The sequence below is a fragment of the Triticum aestivum genome, chromosome 2D (genome assembly GCF_018294505.1).
Source record: "Triticum aestivum cultivar Chinese Spring chromosome 2D, IWGSC CS RefSeq v2.1, whole genome shotgun sequence".
NCBI classification, from domain to species: Eukaryota; Viridiplantae; Streptophyta; class Magnoliopsida; order Poales; family Poaceae; genus Triticum; species Triticum aestivum.
In genome coordinates, this window is record NC_057799.1 from 34,195,184 (window position 1) to 34,202,461 (window position 7,278).

The following is a 7,278-nucleotide window of genomic DNA, read 5'->3' on the forward strand; positions in this document are numbered from 1 at the left end:
GGTGGAGGGGGCACCGCACACGGCTAAGAGATCAAGAGATCAATTGTTGTGTCTATGGGGTGCCCCCTGCCCCGTATATAAAAGATCAAGGGGGAGGCGGCCGGCCAAGGAGGAGGGCGCGCCAATGGGGGAGTCCTACTCCCACCGGGAGTAGGACTCCTCCTTTCCTTGTTGGAGTAGGAGAGAAGGAAAGAGGGGGAGAGGGAGAAGGAAAAGGGGGCTGCACCCCTTGTCCAATTCGGACCAGAGGGGGGTGCGTGCCTCCTTCCTTTTGGCCTCTCTCCTCTATTCCCGTATGGCCCAATAAGGCCCAATACTTCTCCCCGGCGAATTCCCGTAACTCTCCGGTACTCCGATAAATACCCGAATCACTCGGAACCTTTCCGAAGTCCAAATATAGTCGTCCAATATATCGATCTTTATGTCTCGGCCATTTCGAGACTCCTCGTCATGTCCCCGATCTCATCCGGGACTCCGAGCTACCTTCGGTACATCAAAACACATAAACTCATAATATAACCGTCATCAAACTTTAAGCGTGCGGACCCTACGGGTTCGAGAACTATGTAGACATGACCGAGACACGTCTCCGGTCAATAACCAATAGCGGAACCTGGATGCTCATATTGGCTCCCACATATTCTACGAAGATCTTTATCGGTCAGACCGCATAACAACATACGTTGTTCCCTTTGTCATCGGTATGTTACTTGCCCGAGATTCGATCGTTGGTATCTCAATACCTAGTTCAATCTCGTTACCGGCAAGTCTCTTTACTCGTTCCGTAATACATCATCCCGCAACTAACTCATTAGTTACAATGCTTGCAAGGCTTATAGTGATGTGCATTACCGAGAGGGCCCAGAGATACCTCTCCGACAATCGGAGTGACAAATCCTAATCTCGAAATACGCCAACCCAACAAGTACCTTCGGAGACACCTGTAGAGCACCTTTATAATCACCCAGTTATGTTGTGACGTTTGGTAGCACACAAAGTGTTCCTCCGGTAAACGGGAGTTGCATAATCTCATAGTCATAGGAACATGTATAAGTCATGAAGAAAGCAGTAGCAACATACTAAACGATCGAGTGCTAAGCTAACGGAATGGGTCATGTCAATCACATCATTCTCCTAATGATGTGATCCCGTTAATCAAATAACAACTCTTTGTCCATGGTTAGGAAACATAACCATCTTTGATTAACGAGCTAGTCAAGTAGAGGCATACTAGTGACACTCTGTTTGTCTATGTATTCACACATGTATCATGTTTCCGGTTAATACAATTCTAGCATGAATAATAAACATTTATCATGATATAAGGAAATAAATAATAACTTTATTGCCTCTAGGGCATATTTCCTTCACGCACCTCCCCCCCTTTGATCCTTTATATACGGGGGCAGGGGGACACCCCAAAGACACAACAATAGATCATTGATCTCTTAGCCGTGTGCAGTGCCCCCCTCCACCATATTACACCTCGATAATATCGTAGCGGTGCTTAGGCGAAGCCCTGCGTCGGTCGAACATCATCATCATCACCACGCCATCGTGCTGACGAAACTCTCCCTCAACACTCGGCTGGATCGGAGTTCGAGGGACGTCATCGAGCTGAACGTGTGCTGAACTCGGAGGTGCCGTGCGTTCGGTACTTGATCGGTCGGATCGTGAAGACGTACGACTACATCAACCGCGTTGTGTTAACGCTTCCGCTTTCGGTCTACGAGGGTACGTGGACAACACTCTCCCCTCTCGTTGCTATGCATCACCATGATCTTCCGTGTGCGTAGGAAATATTTTGAAATTACTACGTTCCCCAACAGTGATATCGTGCGTAATTTCTTTGTATAAGGAATGAGGTATTGCACTTGCACTAGCACCCATATCACATAAACCATGATAACAATGATCTCCTATTTTAACAGAAACAACAGGTATGCCAACAACAGGTCTATGTTTACCCTTAGTATCGGGTCTAGCAATTCTAGCAGCTTCATCACAGAAGTAAATAACATGCCCATCAATATTATCGGCTAAGAGATCTTTAACCATAGCAATTCTAGGTTCAACTTTAATTTGCTCAAGGGGTGTAGGTGTTCTAGTATTACTCTTACGAACCACAGTTGAAGCTTCTGCATGATCCTTTATTCTAACAGGGAAAGGTGGTTTCTCAATATAAGCAGTAGGAACAATAGGATCAACATTATAGGTGATAGTCTTTTCTTCAACTTTAATAGGTTCAACTACTTTTACTTCAATGGGAGGATTATATTTAAACAACTTCTCCTTAGGGAGATCAACATGAGTAGCAAATGATTCATAGAAAGAAGCTACTATCTCAGAGTCAAGTCCATATTTAGTGCTAAATTCACGGAAAACATCGGTATCCATAAACGATTTAACACAATCAAACTTAGGTGTTATACCTAACTCCTTACCTTCGTCGAGATCCCAATCTTTAGAGTTGTGTTTAATTCTTTCCAATAAATCCCATTTGAATTCAATAGTCTTCATCATAAAAGAACCAGTACAAGAAGTATCGAGCATAGAGCGATTATTGAGAGAAAGCCGAGCAGAAAAATTTTGAATAATAATTTCTCTTGAGAGATCATGATTGGGGCATGAATATAACATTGACTTAAGCCTCCCCCAAGCTTGAGCGATGCTTTCTCCTTCGCGAGGCCAAAAATTATATATATAATTACGATCACGATGAACCAGATGCATAGGATAAAACTTCTGATGAAATTCCAATTTCAATCGTTTGTAATTCCATGATCCAATATCATCACATAGCCTATACCATGTCAATGCCTTTCCCTTCAAAGATAAAGGGAAGACCTTCTTCTTGATAACATCCTCGGGCATACCTGCAAGATTAAATAATCCACAAACTTCATCCACATAGATTAGGTGCAAATCGGGATGCAATGTTCCATCTCCTGTAAAAGGATTAGCTAGTAGTTTCTCTATCATACCCGAAGGAATTTCAAAGTAAACATTTTCAGTAGATTCAGTAGGTTGAGGAGCAACCTTTGCTCTACTGGTCAGGGTGAAGATACCCCGAACAAGCCCCTCAAAGGATTACTTTCCATAGTAACAAGTGACAGTAAATTTCAGCACACTATATAATTTTTTCCTTACCAAATTCCACTTACCAAAGGCGCTTCACTCCCCGGCAACGGCACCAGAAAAGACTCTTGATGACCCACAAGTATAGGCGATCTATCATAGTCCTTTCGATAAGTAAGAGTGTCGAACCCAACGAGGAGCAGAAGGAAATGACAAGCGGTTTTCAGTAAGGTATTCTCTACAAGCACTGAATTTATCGGTAACAGATAGTTTTGTGATAAGGTAATTTGTAACGGGTAACAAGTAACCAGAGTAAATAAAGTGCAGCAAGGTGGCCCAATCCTTTTTGTAGCAAAGGACAAGCCTGAACAAATTCTTATATAAGGGAAAACGCTCCCGAGGACACATGGGAATTATCGTCAAGCTAATTTTCATCACGCTCATATGATTCGCGTTCGTTACTTTGATAATCTGATATGTGGGTGGACCGGTGCTTGTGTACTTCCCTTCCTTGGACAAGAATCCAACTTACGATTAACCCCTCTTTCAAGCATCCGCAACTACAAAAGAAGTATTAAGGTAAACCTAACCATAGCATGAAACATATGGATCCAAATCAGCCCCTTACGAAGCAACGCATAAACTAGGGTTTAAGCTTCTATAACTCTAGCAACCCATCATCTACTTATTACTTCCCATTGCCTTCCTCTAGGCCCAAACAATGGTGAAGTGTCATGTAGTCGACGTTCACATAACACCACTAGAGGAAAGACAACATACATCTCATCAAAATATCGAACGAATACCAAATTCACATGACTACTTATAGCAAGACTTCTCCCATGTCCTCAGGAACAAACGTAACTACTCACAAATCATATTCATATTCATAATCAGAGGGGTATTAATATGTATAAAGGATCTGAACATATGATCTTCCACCTAATAAACCAACTAGCATCAACTACAAGGAGTAATCAACACTACTACCAACCCACAGGTACCAATCTGAGGTTTTGAGAAAAAGATCGGATACAAGAGATGAACTAGGTTTTGAGATGAGATGGTGCTGGTGAAGATGTTGATGGAGATTGACCCCCTCCCGATGAGAGGATCGATGGTGATGACGATGGTGACGATTTCCCCCTCCCGGAGGGATGTTTCCCCGGTAGAACAGCTCCGCCGGAGCCCTAGATTGGTTCTGCCCAGGTTCCGCCTCGAGACGGCGGCGCTTCCTCCCGAAAGCTTCCTTCAGTTTTTTTTCCAGTACGAAAGACTTCATATAGCAAAATATGGGCACCGGAGGCCTGCCAGGGGGCCCACGAGGCAGGGGGCGCGCCCCCCACCCTCTGGTACTTTCTTCGCTCAGTATTTGTTATATATTCCAAAAGGTGCCTCCGTGAAATTTCAGGACTTTTGGAGTTGTGCAGAGTAGGTCTCTAATATTTGCTCCTTTTCCAGCCCAGAATTCCAGCTGCCGGCATTCTCCCTCTTCGTGTAAACCTTCTAAAATAAGAGAGAATTTGCATATTGTGACATAATGTGTAATAACAGCTCATAATGCAATAAATATTGATATAAAAACATGATGCAAAATGGACGTATCAACCTCCACCTCCGAAGGAGATGATAGATCCGGTGAAATTGAAGCGCACCATCAATGCCCTGAAGCGACCGCCACCGCCTCCGCCGGATAACAACCATGTCCGCGCTCTTAAAAAGACACTACAACAAGCGCGCCTGTCGGGAACTACTTCCAGTGATAAAAGGTTAGAAGAACAAAGAAGTGGGAAAAAATCCCCAGCTTGGCGAACAGGCGAACCAATCGTGCCCCCCGCTCAAAGTGTCTAGCGATATCGTCGCAAATCTGCCGGGGGTGGTGCCCGGTACCAATCCTGGTAATTACCTGGGCGATGATGTAGTGTTTGATACAATGGAGGTGGATGAATTCAGATACCAGTACGGGAAGCCTCTCGTCAAAGATGGAAGTCCTCCTCTAACAATGATGATGCAAAGATTCCATGAATGGTACATGAAAACCTGCAGGGAGTCTGGGAAGGATGTTTTGACGACGAGAATTAAAGAGGAGCACGACCTCGTTGGAACTGGTCTGTTTTCTGTTGCATTTGAGGAGTTATTCCAGTTATACAATAAAAAGGCCCTCGACAAAACACTCTTGACTTGCTACTGTCTGTAAGTACTACTTCTGTAATTAAGTCTCTCTCTACATATATAGCTCAGCTCTTTCATTGCATGTATATATAATTATCCTCACTATTATGCAGATTGAAGATCGTCGAATGCAGGAAAGCACAAATCTGGGACATTGGGTTCATTAACCCAGATATCATACATGAATGGACGGTTAAAAACGATGTCAAAGAAACCGATGACAACTTGCTTCAATCGTTGCTTAAAAATCAAAACAAAGATAAAATACTCTTTCCTTATAACTTCAAGTGAGTGTTAATGTCTTATGCATATTCGGTTTCCCTTATTATTACTCGAGGTTATAGTAATGTAATTGATGAGTTATACGTGCGTGCGCAGCTTCCACTTTATTCTGCTAGAGATCCAGCTTGAGCGGGGAGTAGTAACCGTCTTAGACTCGAGACGAAAAGATCCCCAGGAGTATGCAAACATGACTGCAATGCTCCAAAAGTAAGTTCAATCGATCATTATCGCACCATATCGTCAACTTTGTTCATTTTATCCTGATATCAAGTAATTATTTTATTTGTCTGGCAGGGTTTGGAAAGAGTTCACCGAAAGGACTCCGGGACTACCGAGCGAGCTGCGATTTACACACCCGAAAGTAAGTACTACTACCTAGTTCCGCGCATCTCCCATTGATTCTAGCTAGTTTCATCAATACCATTTATAATGCTTGATTATCAGTTTGATTGAACTCTATTTCTCATAAAGTGGTTGTGGCAGGAAGTCAGGAATGATTTTTGTGGATACTACATTTGTGAGTACATCTACAACGCCACGATCTCTAATAAGCGGGGCTACTCTAAAAAAACAATATGATGTGTGTAAGCAAAAATATTCACAATTTTATTTTATTACCATCATTTGTGTTGAGTTTCATTCATATATATGTATTGACCCCCTTCTTCAAATTAGGTCTGGCAGATGCAGGATGAACTCCTACCACATGATCGCATAAACGCAATTCAAGAGGAATTGGCAGGATTCTTTCTTGACCACGTCATCAATAAAGCCGGAGAATATCATGTGAAACTTGACTTCAGATGTTAGGGATTGTAAGAGATCTTATATTGTATATATGTAGCTAGTAGCGTCGGATAGATATACGAAAACTTGTTGTTCGACCAATCTCTCGGAGAAGGAGAGGTCGATCACTTCTCTCTGTATATGTTCATGACGATCTTGTGTACTTAATGGTTTCCTTCATTTTCTTACTAGCTAGCGTGTCGAGTCCTCTCTATACGTATAGTACGTAGCGTCGACCAAGCACGGAGATAAGAGAGGTCACTTCTCTCTAGATATTAGCTAGCTAACACAACATATGAAACCCCCAAATTAACCGTCCAACCACCCCCCCCCCTTCAAAAAAAATAAAATCCCGAGCTCCCGAGCTGCTGACGCGTGGATGATTTTTGGTCCCGGTTGATGTTACCAACCAGGACTAAAGGCCCTCCTGACTGGGCTCGCCGCAGCGGCCACGTGGAGCACCATCTGTCCTGGTTCGTAAGCGAACCGGGACTAAAGGTGATGGGCTTTAGTCCCGACCCTTTAGTCCCGATTCCAGAACCGGGACAAATGGGCCTCTGGAACCGGGACAAATGGGTCTTTTTCTACTAGTGCGGAGACGACGAGACCACGACCTTATCCTTTCCCCGGTCGCTTTCTTTTTCCACATTTCCACTGGTGAGCGCCGAGCAGCCGAGCTGAGAGAGAGGTGAGCGGCCGAGCTGCTCGTCGAGGAAGTGCCAACGGAGGTGGAAGCAGCCGACGGGGATGGCACTAGGCGGCGTGGTCCTAGCCGGAGCGGCATTTTAAGGAGGAGGTCGACGGCGACTGAGCGCTCACGTAGGAGGCTGATGATGGGCGGCATTTGGACGGGGTCGGGCACGTGGAGGATGTTAAGCATCCTCCAGCCCCACGGCCCGCTCCTCTCCATTGGCAGGGTGTCGCCTTGGTCGCTGCGTCCTTGCGCGTCTCAGTGCCGAC